The sequence below is a fragment of the Camellia sinensis genome, chromosome 5 (assembly GCF_055761805.1).
Source record: "Camellia sinensis isolate YWXY chromosome 5, ASM5576180v1, whole genome shotgun sequence".
NCBI classification, from domain to species: domain Eukaryota; kingdom Viridiplantae; phylum Streptophyta; class Magnoliopsida; order Ericales; family Theaceae; genus Camellia; species Camellia sinensis.
The window spans coordinates 188,214,121-188,230,202 of NC_138965.1; the positions used below are offsets into that span (position 1 = coordinate 188,214,121).

Consider the following 16,082-nt stretch of genomic DNA (forward strand, 5'->3'; position numbering starts at 1 on the left):
AGCTGGTTGGCCAGCTCCCTTAGGTGGTCGGCCATCAAGAGAAGGGTGGCTTTAGTCTTGTTCTAGCCTCTAGAAGAAAGTTCCAAGCATTTCCATGCATTAGGGGCGTTAAAAGTGCGAGTTTTCCTCTGTTTCGGATGCGTTCCGTCACCCAGATCGTCCGAAATGCATTTGTTTATCGAGTTGTTAAATCCTGCTTATTGAGTTGTTGTTTTTGCTTATCGAGTTGTTGCTTTGCTTGTCGAGTTGTTAAGCTTACCAAGTTGTTAAGCTTTGTCGAGTTGACGAGTTTTGTGTATTAAGTTGTTACTCTTTGTTTATCAACATTATTGTGTCTTGCTTATTGAGTTGTAAGTTTAATCAACGTTGTTGTGTCTTGCTTATCGAGTTGTAAACTTGCTAAGGTTCTGTTCTTTCTTAATAAGTTAAGTTGCTTTGTTTGTTGCGTCGGTTCACTACCTGACTTGGCAATTTTCAATGCACGATTTCCATTCAATCTCATTTTTGTGCAAAATAATGCGATGCGATGCAAGAACATAAAATACAACACTTTTTTGAACAAAAGCTATTTCATTCCATCATGTTTCCTTTGTTACAACATTTCATAACAAGGGTACAAGTTTTACAAAAAATAAAACTGCCTAAAAATGTACAATATGCTACAACTATTAGTAAAAAAGGCAAATAAAGCAAGGAACATCTGTGCTCTTAAGCGTAAGAAAAAGAGGCCCTCTTCGTCCTCTTCTGCGGAATAGCCTCAGCACCATCATCGCCATCTGAGTCAGAGCTGTCATCCTCGAGATCCTCCTCGGCCTCATCTCCAGAGCCAGACTCAAAGTCATCCTCTCTGCCAGTAGATGTCTCTAACTGACGATGCGCGGACTCCTCCTCCTCACTGGACTCCTCCTTAATGATATGTGCTCTGTGCTCGCCTTGTCCGCGAGACGACTCCTCTCTCCCGGCTCCTCGAGAAGGCCTAGATGGCCCAGCTCCTCGGGAAGGCCCAGATGGCCCAGCTCCTCGGGAAGGCCCAGATGGCCCGGCTTGTGGTCCGGTATATATTGGAGGCATCTGAAAAGAAAGAGTGCAATTTGAATACATCAGCCAAAATATGTATATCCGATGTACAGATAAAAAGCTACATGGAGTGGATGTATGCAAATATGGTACATGGATGTGGTGTGTGTCAGATGTGCTCTCCGCATACAGTCGGTCAATCAATGTAGTGAAATGTTCAAATTCAGCATGTCATCAGAAATATGATAAATGCAAGAAAACTAAACAGTACCGAGATGCTCATGATGGACAGCTGCGCCTCTCTTCGCAAGACCGTGCCTTCGAGCGAGGCCGTTAACCTGAGTAACCCCTCAGCATACTCCGTGGTAGGCTGCAGGTGCAAGTGCAAATCATCAGTAAATGAATGAATCTCCAAGTATTTGAGTGATAAAGCAAAGCTGTAAAACATACCGGTGGTGAGTCAGGGTCTCTGGTGTATCGATGATCTGGCATGGGAGGCTCTATCGGAATCGGGTAGGAGCTCTCGTATCTCCATCCCGTCAACTCAGTCGGGATACCTGGCCATCCAACATGATGATAAGTCGGGAGAATCGGGGGGACCAGTCCAGCCCCACCTCTGGATATGCCAGCCCTACTGGCCGAAGGAATGTCTCTGGCTCGGGTGCGACTTGAAGACGACATGCTGGTAGACCTCCTCAAGGGAGTACGAACACCTATCAATGGAGGCATCAAGTAGGTGTGATGGTAGGTCGCATACTCCCCGTCCTCCAAATGCAACAGTGCATCAATGCCCAGCCTGGCGTCAATGACACCCTGGAGAGTAAGCCTATCAACGAGCCGCATATCGTCCGGGGGTGCTGAAGGGATTCTCGGCTCAGGGAAGCCCATAGTCTGACGAAGGAAGCGGTCTCCCAAGAACCAGGCCCTACCAACTGGCCCCTCGAACAAGATCCTATACCGGGAGGAGGCCCATCCTCCGGCAAACTGGAATCGAAGATCCTCACCCAAAGGCGCCCAGGGCTGCCATAAGATCTGCGGATAGCCAATGCATAAGCTGATTAGAAATCGCAAATGTGTAAAATAAGTCAAAGATCAACACATAAAGAATTGAGAGTTCTGAAATACCTCGGTCGCCCGCACAGTGTCAAAATACTACCGTAGGTAGGGGAGAGTCTCCCGGGGCCGCAACCGGTACTGGCCCTCGAAGACGAGCGAATAAGGGGTCATGAGAGGGGCCTCTACCTCGAGCTCTAGGGCTAGCATCGAAAAGTATGCGAAAACCCATAATTGTGGAAAACAGGGCAAAAGTCATCAGAATACAGAATGTTGAGTGCAGAATCTGAATACAGAATGATGAGTGCAGAATGTAAGTACAGAATGTAAAGTGTTCTGTGTGTGCAATGTACAGATAATAAAAAGCAGAAATGTGAATCAAGAGGGCAGAAGGTACCTCCCAAGCTCTCCAATAGCCGTCGACTATGTTCCCCCGTCCGCGGGAGGTCGTGCTCATATAGTAATAAAGGGTATCCAAGCTGGCGCCGCCCCAGTCATACTGACTAACCTGTGTGAGGTCTACTAGGGCACTCAGCAAATATAACCCAACGGTGTTCCCCCTGTCGGTGAACAGAGTGGTCCCGAAGAGGAACATCAAAAACCCGCGGGCATACTGTGCAATCTCTTCAGGAGTCTCGGGCTCAGTCCCCCTGAACTGTGTAGAAAACCAGGTGTATCGGACTCGGCCCGAAGATTGGTCGACCGGTGGGCAAGCTCCCAACAGATGAATCCAGGCAGCCTCTCACTCGCCTATGTCCTCGTCGTAAGGGATCGCCCAGCCTCCTACGTCAAGGCTCGTCAACACGGCGAAGTCAAATGGGGTCATGGTCATGTCCTCGGCGGCTGAGAAATGGAAGGAGTTGGTGGTGTCCCACCATCTCTCTACCAGGGCGCCCATCAATGTCCGACTAGCTGGATAGCGAGATATCCCGGTACAAAAGGTCCCGAATCCTGCCAGATCAACCCAATCGCGGACAGCCTCCGGGAGCTCCGCGTACCAATCTCTCGCAGCAATAGAACCGTATCCCTATGTAACGCGGGAGGATGTCTACATTCATAATGAACACATGTATTCAGTTTCATAATGGAATGAACAAGCTGTGTGCAAATGAAGGAAATAAGCTGTGTGCAAATCAAATCAAATTCCATCAAATTTGGGCTGTGTGTTCAGATTTCAGAAATTTAAAGTTTAGGCTACGTGTTCAACTTTCAATCAAATGTGGGCTGCGTGTTCACCATCAAATTTGGGCTGTGTGTTCAGATTTTAGAAATTTAAAGTTTGGGCTGCGTGTTCAACTTTTAATTAAATGTGGGCTGTGTATTCACAATCAAATTTGGGCTGCATGTTCAGATTTCAGAAATTTAAAGATTGGGCTGCGTGTTCAACTTTCAATCAAATGTGGGCTGCGTGTTCACAATCAAATTTGGGCTGTGTGTTCAGATTTCAGAAATTTAAAATTTGGGCTGCGTGTTCAACTTTCGACAAATGTGGGCTGCGTGTTCACAATCAAATTTGGGCTGTGTGTTCAGATTTCAGAAATTTAAAGTTTTGGCTGCATGTTCAACTTTCAATCAAATGTGGGCTGCGTGTTCAACATCAAATTTTGGCTATGTTCAGATTTCAGAAATTTAAAGTTTGGGTTGCGTGTTCAACTTTCAATTAAATGTGGGCTGCGTGTTCACAATCAAATTTGGGCTGTGTGTTCAGATTTCAGAAATTTAAAGTTTGGGCTGCGTGTTCAACTTTCAATTAAATGTGGGCTGCGTGTTCAGATTTCAGAAATTTAAAGTTTGGGCTGCGTGTTCAACTTTCAATCAAATGTGGGCTGCGTGTTCACAATCAAATTTGGGCTGTGTGTTTAGATTTCAGAAATTTAAAGTTTGGGCTGCGTGTTCAACTTTCAATTAAATATGGGCTGCGTGTTCACCATCAAATTTGGGCTGTGTGTTCAGATTTCAGAGATTCAAGTGATTGAGGTATGTGTTTAAGACAGAGTATTGTGTTATAGACTAAGCGTGCAGAACAAGTTGTGTGCTAAAATGAGCAGAAGTATGGCATGCGAATGTGTTCAGAACGAGCAATAAGCATACATAGCATGAAATGCAGGGAAAATGCAGAATTAAGGCAGGAAATGTAAAAAAGTGAAGTACGTACCTCTCGTGCCTGATGGGAGAGATGGGACTCCGGCTCCCGCAGTAGCAGATCCACAGGAGCTCGAGGGTCAAAGTCGGTAAAGTAGTAAAAAATCGTCCGAGGGAGGACATGAGTCGGAGGATCGTACCTCTCGGGGATGAAGGGGCGAACCCTCGGATGCAAAGACATGATGTTAGGCTCGCCTCCGGCGCCTGGAGAACCTCCGCCATGGGGAAATTGACCTGCCATTTCAAGAAATCTGCAAAAAGGAGTAAAAATGAGCGAAATAAGCCAAAATTAGAAAAAGTCAACAAAAGTCAACTCTCGGGAAATGAAAAAGTCAACAAAAGTCAACTCCCGAGAAAATTTTCCAAATATTGAGACAAACTTACCTCAAGTGGTGAAAATGAGAAAAGAAGCTCCGAAATCAAATTTTAATCGGTTCAAAGTGAAGAAAACTGAAAGTTTTCGCGAAACAACTTTGCGTAGGGCATTGGAAAACGCGTATAGAGCGCAGATCTAAGAGACAAAATGGTCTAGGAAGGAGGAGAAGGTAGTTTCGGAGCTGAAGTTATGAGCAAAAGGTGTTTGGCTTTGTATATTTAAAAAAATGAGAGCAAAAAGACCAAACTGCCCCGGATTTGGGCTAGGTGGTCGACCGACCACCTTTTTTGGTAGGCTGACCACCTCTCTCCCTTAAACCTGGTCGGTGGCCTCCCCCTGGGACCAAACCTGGTCGGTGGTGTTTCCAAGGTGGTCTCCAAGGTCTCTGCAAATTTTGGTAGTCATCGGAGTCCCCAGCACCTGAGAAGTACAAGGAAAGTGCACTTTTCGTCGCGAAATCCCTCCGCGGGAACTCCAACTCCAACTTTTGATGCGTGTTTCATCGTCACTCGTCAAGAGAAAAATGTATCCTTTTTGAGCACGTTGTGACCCTTCCAGGAGGTAAACCGGAGGTCGCGATTGAATTGCACTCGTCGAAACTTGCATTTCTTCGCTCGTTGTTTCACGTCAAACACGCATTCGAATTTGCACTTATCCTGCATTGTTATGCACGTCACTTGCATTCTCATGCATACCATTTGCATGGTTGTGCACGTTTCATTGGTATTGTTATACCCTCCATGCTTAACTTGCATTGTCACGCGCGTGTCTCTCGCATTGCGATGCGCTTTCCCATCGACACCCTGTTTGTCTGCATTCGATGTAGCATTGAACATGTGTTGCTAATAATGTTGTACTTGTTAAGTTTCTTCCTCTTTCAGTCACGATATTGTATGTACAGTTCATTTGAAGCTGGTGCGACCAGATGAATCGCACGGGTATTGTATCTTCTCCGTGTGAGACGTAGCAGGAATTGAATAATTCCCCGCATTCTTAAACTACATGAAATGTAGTTGTTGCTTTGCATTCTTGCTTAAAACTGTTGCGTGTGCACTTCATTACAGCTTTCTGCTTTGCATGATCATGACTTACGTCTGGCTTTGTGCATATCCTTTTGCATCTTGCCCCCTGCCTGAGGGCACATCTTTGTTATCTTGCCTGTTTGTCTAAGTCTTCGGCCTTGTCAAAAATAGGTCGTCTCTGGGCTTTGACATTCACTCCCGTCATTTTATGACTTCCGAGTTCTGTCAAAGAGGGGCAACTGTAGACACCCCATTTTTGACCAACCTTAAGACTTAGATGTCACCAGTTGAGCGCTCGGTGATGTTGCATTCTGTGCTCGTTCTGAGGTTTCAGAGTCTCGGCTGCGAGCCTTGCCTCCAGACTTCGGGGCTCTTTTGTACTTTGCCTCGGTTTGTGAACCAGGTCTTGTTTTCTCTTCCCAAAGGGAGGGAGAGGTCTTGTAGACCATCTCTCAGTGGCCGTAGGCTACGTTTCATGGTCGTAGGCCATTTTTCCCGTTTGGAGCCCAGTTTTCGATTTTCGAAGCCGTCGGCCGTGTGCCTCGGTTCGGGACCGCTTAACTACCTCCGTTTGCTCCGATTTTTGGTACACACCTTATTTCCTCCCTCTAGAGGGACACTGTGGCCTGGGAGACCACTTTCGTGGTCATACGCCACTTTCGGTGCCTAACAGCCTGTTTTCGGGGCCCCAAACCGCGCGTTTTGGCCCTCGAACCTTCGTTTTGCATCCGTTTTCGTCCATTTTTGGTAGAGACCCTATTTTCACTATTAGGGAGGGGGTAGTATGGTGGCCGACCACCTTTTCTCCTGAAAAACCAGTTTTCTCATTTTCTCTCTCCAAAAGCCGATTTTTCTGACCGAAAGTTGGTTTTTCCCACTTTTGAGTCACATTTTCTGGCTTGTCATACCACCATTGTGTTGTGCTCATCTGGGAGGCCACCAATATGGGTAGGCTGGCTAGAAATTCACCTTGACCCTTTTGACCCATGCTAAAAAACTGGTTTTCCTCTCTCCTAAGTCACATTTCCTGATTTTGCACCATACAGCTGCGTTGCACTCATCTGGGAGGCCACCTTTCTAGGGTGGCCGGCCAGCATTTCTCCTTGACCCTTTTGACCCCTGGTCGGCCGACCAGGGGGAGTGGCCGGCCGGCCACTTGAACTGGCCGGCCTGCTTATTGCTTTTGCTTTCTCTAAGTGTAATCCAGCTGTGCCAGCTGGAGGCCATTTGGTGCATCCTCCATATATGGAGGATACTTGGGGTCCCTTTGGGATATTTTGGAGCCTCTCCTCTATAAAGGAGAGGCTTGGCTTCATATCAGCTAGTTGAACATTTTTGCTTAAGGCATATAACCTCCCTCCTCCATTGTCACTATTCCAAGATCCAAAATCCTAATTCTCTTGGTCCATTTGCACTACAACCCTTAGCACCACACCTCTATCATCCATTCCAGCACCTTGGAAGTCATTTGCAGAGGTTGAAAGCTCACCAACTTGGTCCAAAAGCTGCTGGAGGTCGGCTCTTCAAGGGTAAGTGTCTATTTCCCTTAAACTTGTATTTTTTTGCTTCATTACTTAGCTTCATTTGTAAGTATTTCTGGGATTTATCATAAACTATAAAGTGTCATATTTTGAGCTCCTCTTCAACTTTGTTTAAGGGCACTTTGCTGTTTGAGGTCATCTACTTCCCCTTACCCTCTATCTCTCTTTTAGGGCTATTTTTGTATCATACTTTAGCCTTACTTGTGAACATTTTCGAGATTTTTTATAAACTAGTAAAAGCCTTGTTTTGACCTGCTCTTTAAGTTTTCTTGAGGTCACTTTTCTGTTTGGAGTCATCTCCTTCCTTGCATGCTTCATTCCTTCATATTTAGGGCTATGCATTAGAGCATTTACATTGGACTTGTTTTGGCCTCTTAGCCACTGAAATCCAGGGGATTTTCAGTGGCTTTGATGAGATTTTGAGCTTTGAAATCATAGTGGGGTGACCCTCTCACCCCTCATTTTCTTTACTAGCATCATTGGCTTTCCAAAGGGGCTCTATTTTGCATGCATTGAAGTCAATTTTTGGGCCCAATTTTACGGGTTTTAAGGTCTGCCTTAGGTCTTTCCGGGGCCCTTTTGATCATATTTTATGTCTATAGTGCATGTGTAGAACAATTCCATTCAAGGCCTTTTGAGGGGGCCTTTCATCGTATACTTCCTTAACTGATTTCAGGGCCAATTTTGTGAGTTTTAAGACTGTCATAACTCATTTCCAGAGTTGGTTTGGTCATGCTAAGTGTCTATCTTATATGTGCTTAACAACCCCTTGAATGGCCTTCCAAAGAAGCCCCTCATTTTTCCATGCATTGGCTGCATTTTAGTGATTATTTGGGCATATTTTGGCATATTTTATTCACTGTTTTGGCTGGTTTGATAAGTTCTCATTTGCTTCATATACATGTCATGTAAACCGTGCTTGCTAGCCAATGTTGCATGCTATTTTAGTCCATCATGTTAGCATCTTTTGGCCATGCTTTAAACTGGAAATGTGCTTGTTTTGGGACTGCCTTGGCTCTGTCTTTAGACTTCATGATCAAATAATGCTTGCTTTGTATACTTGTAGTTTAATGCATTGGACTAGTTTTGAGTTTCGGGGCTTATTCCATGCATCGGGTGCCATATTTCCATGTTTCTGGACCATTTAGCATTATGTTTCAGTGCTGAAAATTACATGTTTGAATGCCATGCTTCATCCTTGCCATGTTTTGGTAGAGTGGCATTTAATGCCTTAGGTTCGGTCCTCGGTTTGCGTACATGTGTGCACGCATTTCGGTCATCTCATTTTCATCTTATGACCACTGATGTGAGTGTGGATGAGGTCCACTCATGTTGGTGTAAGTCCATTATGCATTATGCCTTTTCAATTCATAGCATTGCGTATGCTAGGTTGCGTGTTAGAGCTTTGTGTATACCATGTTACATCGAGCATTATGTATGCCATTTCATAGCATTGCGTATGCTAAGTTGTATGTTAGTCGCATTGTGTATGCCATCTCATTTGCATTATGTTTGGGATAGGAATTAGCCCGAGCACGGGAAGCGAGGGACGTTTCGTACTCCGAGTGACGGAACGTGTCTCAATTCCCTGTCGCCGACACTTCGGATTACCCATGATGGAGTTTAGGTCTTGTTGTGTTTTCATGTGCATTCATTTCATATTGAGTCGTGCAATTCGACTCCTCGGCCATCATGCATCGATATGCATGATTGGTGGCACGAGGATCGAGGACTACACTCCTTGAAGAGTAGTCATGCATACATATGTGAAATTCTTTGCCATGCCCCTTTGTTGCTCTCTATTGCAGTAAATCAGAAATCAGCAGCTTTCTAAAGCCTTGCACAGCATTCCGGCATTAATTGCAAACAGAGGCAAATCGGGGCATCGCAATGGATTTTCACGCCAGGCAACTCAAGCATGCATCTCCCATCATTCGGAACAGAGCTGAGGCGGTCCATGGATTTACGTGCCAATTTACCTGCTTTCCTAGATTAATTTGTTAATTAATTAGGATTTTGTATTTATTCGGACTATACTATTTATTCGGACTGTATATTATTTATTCGAACCCTCCGAGCGAGGGCACAACTGTAATAAGTGTGCGTGCGTGTGATGTATGTCCTCCAACCTCACGAATTTCTCCCTTTTATTTACCAGCTTATGATGGTTAGATCAGGGCATGTTTCAATTAGCATACTTATGCTTGCATGTTTGCATAATTCATCTGTCTTGCATGCATCGGGCTCGGCGCATCATACTAACTGCATTTGTATTTCAATTCCAATTTGAATACTTGTTAGTTACAGCATTTCACATGCCATCTTTAGAATAGCCGAGCCTATTGTAGTTGCATTTTTGCATGTGTTGCATTAGGCATTTCTGTATAGTTAGGATCATGCATGGATTTCTAACATATCTTTTGTTTTGGCTTGGAGTACTCGGTAAGTGTTTATGCTTTAGCATCCTTGCATGTGTATGAGTGACTGCCATGATAGCATGCTTACCATGAAGCTATGTGCTTATGTGATATACCTGCCGGAATGCCTGTGGGTGAAGGTTGGGTTATTTGGAGTGGAACAATGCATCAATTGTGAGTTTTAAGCCCACTAGATAGTGGCAAATCATCTTGTTTTCTAAGCCCACCTGAGGGTGGCAAATCCACATTTTAGCCTACTTGCGAGTAGCAAACCATTTTCAAAACAAACATGAGATGTTTCATTCCAATTCAGGCGATCCAGTCTATACTTGTATGCTGTGCGCATCACATAGTAAATCTAGGCTAATAACTGGAATAAGAACGCATAGTGTTTTCAAAACCCGATATCATGGTTAGTAAAGGCCGATCTTTGATCGGGCGAGCGGGGGTGCTCACGAAGTGACCTTCCCCAATCGTACCCAAGTTCCCGAGCCGAGGCAACTTTGGTGATGACGGACACGTGGCCTTAGGCAACGAGTCAGGGTTTCCTAAATTTCCCAAAATAAAAATATTTAGGTGGCGACTCTGTATCTGGCAAAGCAGTCCATGTTTGGCACTTCTTTCAAAAAATCTGTTTTCAAAAACGATTTGCCGAATTTGGACTCTTTGATGATTTTATCGGTCTTGTGTTGCACTCTGCGAGATTAGATACAGGACCGTGACATTGAGTCCTGAACTGTTGTGAGCCCAATAAACAAAACGGGGGGATTCCCTCCCGGGACGTTCGAGGACGTCTACAACGACCTATGTTTTAGTTTTTGTCAGCCAACCTTTGCGCCTCCTGAGGAGGTTTCATATGAAGTCAAGTTTTGTGGCTGTTTTTGTAATCATGTTAGGCTATGTTTGTTATTAAGTTGTGGGCGAGATTTTGGCATGTACGCCTAAGTGTGATATATAAATATTATATCTTTTGATTTCACTCGTAAGTCTATAAAAGTTTAAACTATTCTATCCTATGTATGTCATCACAGCTCATTGGACCTCGTATATTTTGTATATTTGCTTCAGCAGCCCCTAATTATTTGTTAATCTGTTAAGAGATCTTTGGTAATCCAAGGATTACTGGCCGGTTACGATGCTAAACCCATAGGGGCGGGTTTGGGTCGTGACAGATTGGCTGTAATCAGAAGCAACAAAAGGCCAGGCCTTTGGCCCTTGATAAGTACTGTGCATCGGACATTGATACAAAAGTCCAAGAAATACAGAAAGAAGAAGCCTTATGGATAGATTTTGTCTATGAGTAAGAAAACAAAGATGTTGAACCAAAAAAAGTGGGAGCAAAACAAAATGAAGGGGTTGCTTCGAAGGTAGAAGAAGTCAAAGGAGAAGCATCAGTAAATGCTCAAGTACGAGACCCTTTGGAAGAAGTTAACTTAGGGGAAGACTCTACACAGTAGCCTACCTGCATCAGTTCTTGGCTAAGTCTCACTAACAGGAACCAGCTGTTGGTAACCCTAAAGCAATATAAGGATTGCTTTGCGTGGTCTTATAATGAATTGCCTGGACTGGACAAGTCATTAGTGGAACACAGGCTCCCTATGAATCCTAATTTCAAGCCACACAAGCAAAAACCAAGACAGATGAGCCCTAAAGTGGTTCAAAAGGTGAAAGAGGAGATTCTAAGGCTCCTTAAGGTAGACTTCATTAGAATAGCCAGGTATGTTGAGTGGTTGTCTAATATTGTGTCTGTGGTTAAAAAAAATGGCAAGATGAGGGTATGCATCGATTTTAGAAATTTGAATTTGAAAACTTCAAAAGATGAATACCCCATGCCTATAGTTGATTTATTGGTGGACAATTCAGCAGGGCACACGATTTTGTCTATGATGGATGGGCATTCTGGTTACAACCAGATCTGCATTGTAGAGGAGGATGTCCATAAGACAGCATTTAGATGTCCTGGGAATATTGACACTTTTGAATGGGTTAAAATGTCATTTGGTTTGAAGAATGCCGGGACAACATATCAGAGGGCAATGAATCCTATCTTTCATGACCTCATTGGAGGATACTTAGAGTGTTACATTGATCATATTGTTGTAAAGTTCTTCGAAAGAATGAGAAAGTTTAAGTTGAAACTTAACCCTCTCAAATGTGTTTTTGGCGTATCAGTTGAAAAATTTTTGGGGTATGTAATGCACAAGAAAGGAAAACAGATTGATCAGAATAAAGCCAAAGCCATCATTGAGGCCAAACCTCCATCAAGGAAAAAAGAATTACAAAGATTCCTTGGTCAAGTTAATTTCCTTCGAAGATTTATTTTTGATACTGCAGGGAAAACTAAAGTTTTTTCTTCTTCGTTAAAGCTAAAAAATGAAGAAGAGTTTGTGTGGACAGCTGAGCATCAAGCTGTTTTTGAAGGAATTAAAGCCTATTTGGCCAAGCCTCCTATGTTGATGCCACCAAGGAGGGATAAACCTTTGAAATTATATATTGTTGCAGCAGAAGATTCATTGGGAGTTTTTCTAGCTTAGAACAATGAAAAAGGCAAGGAACAAGCAGTTTATTACCTTAGTAGGTTTTTAAATTCTTATGAATGTAAATACTCAGCTATAGAAAAGTTGTGTCTAGCATTGTACTTTGCAGTAATAAAATTAAGATATTATATTTTGCCTACTGCTACCTTGGTAATTGCAACCACAAACTTAGTTGAATATATGTTATCTAGACCTATGCTAAGAGGAAGAATTGGCACATGGATATTAGCTTTTTCAGAGTTTTATCTAGAATATGTCCCCCAAAAAGCAGTAAAAGGATAGGTTTTGGCTAACTTTTTGGCAGATCGTCAATGTCAAACAAAAAGCCAAAAGGTAATGGACCTTGGTATGGTCAATGTTAAACCATGGCAAATGTGGTTCGAGGGATCGAAAGCCAATGGTCTAGTTGGAATTGATGTTATAATTAAATCACCATAGGGGTAGAAACCACACATGGTTTCAGAGTTGATGAAACCAAGTTGAGTATGAAACTTTAATAATGAGACTTGAGATACTTATTAGATTACAGACTCGCTATCACGCCCCCAAAATAATACAATAAAGACAACTCATATGTGGAACAACATACTTTCATATATCAAAGTTCACTGTTTAACAACCAGTTAAATGCCATGTAAGCTTACATGTTTCCAAGTCATTACTTGGTTACACAAATTGAGTCTTGCTCATTACATCTTAAGCCATTGGCTTTACAAATAACAAACATACACACATAAGGCGTAATTAAGAAGCTCTTGCTTCCTAAAACTCCATCCACACTATTGTCTTGGAGGAAGCATCTCACCTGTACCTGAAAATGGTATTCCCATATAGGGTGAGCCAACAGCCCAGTAGAAATAATCTAACACAATTTATGAGGTTTAGCAAAAGTATAAATACCACGTACATAAACAATACCGATCCTGAAACATCCACAAGACCTGCATATCCATATGCCACTAAGACCAACCTTATTCCATTTTCCTTTAATTTCATTTCCAGTTCATATATGCTACTCAATTCATGAGTTAAATTTGTTATTTTTCAACAATCCAAATGAGACTACAACTTAATGATTTTCCAATTATGCAAAACTCACATAAACACTTCAAACCTGTCATTTTACGGATATTTCGTCCGAAGAAATCGACACCCATTTATATATAAAATTTCGGGTTTTTCACTCAAGACACTCCGGCCAACTTACTTTAAATGGAGTCCATCCTCTTTCTCCTCCCAAACAAATATACATATGCAATGTATTTATAAACATAATCACATATGGAGTACATTCCCTTTCTCCTCCCAATAAACATACATATACAATATATCTATAACATGGTCATATTCAATGACACTAACAATGGATTAGTATTAAATCGCCTAATCCTCATGTAATTTCTACAACAATCATAGCTATCCTCCACCGATAGCCCAATGCAATTATTTCTAAAGAGATGTTCAATATCAAAATAAATAGTTTATTCAAAACTTCCATAGGTGAGATAATACATATCCAATATCACCATTTATAATCACAACCTTCCAATTTCACGTTTTCAATGTTAATCCCAATTATTTATGCAAAATAATAATTTAATCAAAATTAGGACAAAATTCTCTTTTCACCAAATATCAACCCAAACACCAAAATCAACTATTTTGGCACAACATGATCTTATATTCAAGCCCCATACTCGTTTACCTCATATTCATCAAAACCCCTATTTTCATTTCACACCCAAATCCTAGATTTGTCCAAACCACAACCAAATCTCATTATCTATACACAATGGCAAATAACTAAGCTAAAAATCATATTAGAGTGCAGAAAATCCCTACCTCAAGTTTTAAAGAAGAAACGAGTTAAAACCCCAAAATCAACGATGCTTAAACTCGATCTCCACCGCATAGAACGTAGCCCTCACCTAGATAACCAACTTTGATGAAGGACTTGGATCTAAATCCCAATGGATTTGGAGAAATCAAAGATCTTGTGAGGTTTTTGGTAGGAAATGTAAAGAGAAGGGAGAGGAAATGTTTTTAGAGAGAGAGATATACAAAAGTGATGTGAAATATCAGATTCACGAACTGATATAACACATGGTCCGCTCGAGCGTGGAAAGCCCCGCTCGAGCATCAAATACATTATCCCAGTACTTTTGTAGACAGGTCAAACTTCTGAAATTAAACATTCTCCGTTCGAGCGCATAAACGGCCGCTCGAGTGGACAAGCAACTTCGAATGCATTTTGCATTTTTGTTTTGAGGGGCGCTGCCCTTGGACCCCCGCGAGTTAACTGGGCAGCTCGACCCCCGACCGGCCCAGTCGAAGTGGCAAAACATGAAAGAAGGATCGAAACTGGGATTGCTACACTCACGCAGTTGATATATTTGGAAATTCTCAATTGGTAATCAATCAAGTAAAAGGAATTTTCAAATATCAAAATGCAAGCATGTTACCATATTATGTTGCTACATTGGATCTGCTTTCTCAGTTTCAGATAGCCAATGTGACTTATATCCAAGATTCATGAATCACAAGGCCAATGATGTAGCCTAGAAGGCCTCAAATTTCAGAAGAAATTGTGACACCCAAGTGGACATAAGTTAAGCAACATATCAAAAGTTAATTTCACCTTTGGCTAAAAGGGGTATCATGGTAGAAGTTAACCAGAATAACTTAGAAGAGCATGATTGGAGCCATCCAATCATTCAATATTTAACTGGCACTTTTTCGAAGGCTAGCAGAAAAATTAAGTTACAGTCTTGCAATATATAGTATATAGTAATGCTCTTTACAAAAGGAGAGCAGATGGATTGTTGTTGGAATGTTAAGGGCCAAAAGAAGCGCTGACTACTATGGCTGGGGTGTATGAAGGTATTTGTGGTGCCCATCAGCTTGGTGTGAAGATGGAATGGTTGCTTCAAAGGCATTCCTACTATTGGCTAACCATCCTTAAGGATTGCATAGAGCCAAAAGCATTGCATGGTAAGACATATGCTAATTGCTGATTTACATGCAGTAGTAAAACCATGGCCATTTAGAGGATGTGCAATGGATATGATAGGAAAAATATATCTACCTTCTTCGAAGTATCATTGTTTCATTCTAGTGGCCACAGATTACTTCACTGAATTGGTCGAAACTAAGTCTTATAAGGCTGTGGATCATACTAAGGTCATTGAATTTATCAGAGAATTAATCCATATGTTTGGCATCCCTCAGACCATAACTGTAGATAATGAGACTATATTTGACGGAAAGATGGTGAAGTTTTTCGCAGCAGAATTTGGAATTAGTCTTATCAATTCCACCCCCTATTATGCACAAGCAAATGATCAAGCTGAATCATCTAACAAGTCCTTGAAAAAAGGAATACACAAAGTTGTGGAAGATAATCCTAGGGATTGACATAACTTGTTGTTAGATGTGCTATGGGCTTATAGGACTTCTCCGAGGTCAAGTACAAAGATCACTCCTTATGTCTTAGTATATGGACATGATGCAGTGTTGCCTGTAGAAATTAACATTAAATCCTTGAGGGTAAAATGTCAAGACCAGTTAACTACTGAGCAATATCATCAAAGCTTGTTCTTGGAGATAGAATATGTGGATGAGGCTAGAATTTTGGCATTAAACAATATCCTCTTCCAAAAGAAAAAGACAACCAGAAGCTATAATAAGAAAGTCAAGCACATCAGTTTTGATGAAAGAGATTTAGTATGGAAGACAATACTGCCAATAGGAATCAAGAGCCACAAATTTGACAAATGGTCACTTAATTGGGAAGGACCATATCAAGTTCATAGAGTCTTGCCTAGGGGAACATACCATTTGATAAATCTAAATGGATATGTGCATCCCAAGAAAATCAATGACAGATATTTGAAACCTTATTACCCAACTGTGTGGAAAATACAAGAAGTGTGAGAAATGCTAAGTAAGAGTAAACAAGAGAGCATAAAACACTCAAA

The 16,082-nt window shown here is 42.1% G+C and overlaps 1 long non-coding RNA gene across 1 annotated transcript; it reads right to left on the minus strand.

Annotated features, from left to right (window-relative positions):
* Positions 1-1,288: 1,288 nt before the first annotated feature.
* On the minus strand, positions 1,289-2,356 carry LOC145791065 (uncharacterized). The gene is made up of 3 exons (XR_014330714.1): positions 2,143-2,356; positions 1,468-2,049; positions 1,289-1,387 (listed from the first exon to the last, which is right to left on the minus strand). It is a non-coding gene; the product is annotated as an uncharacterized LOC145791065 (long non-coding RNA).
* Between the last annotated feature and the right edge of the window lie 13,726 nt (positions 2,357-16,082).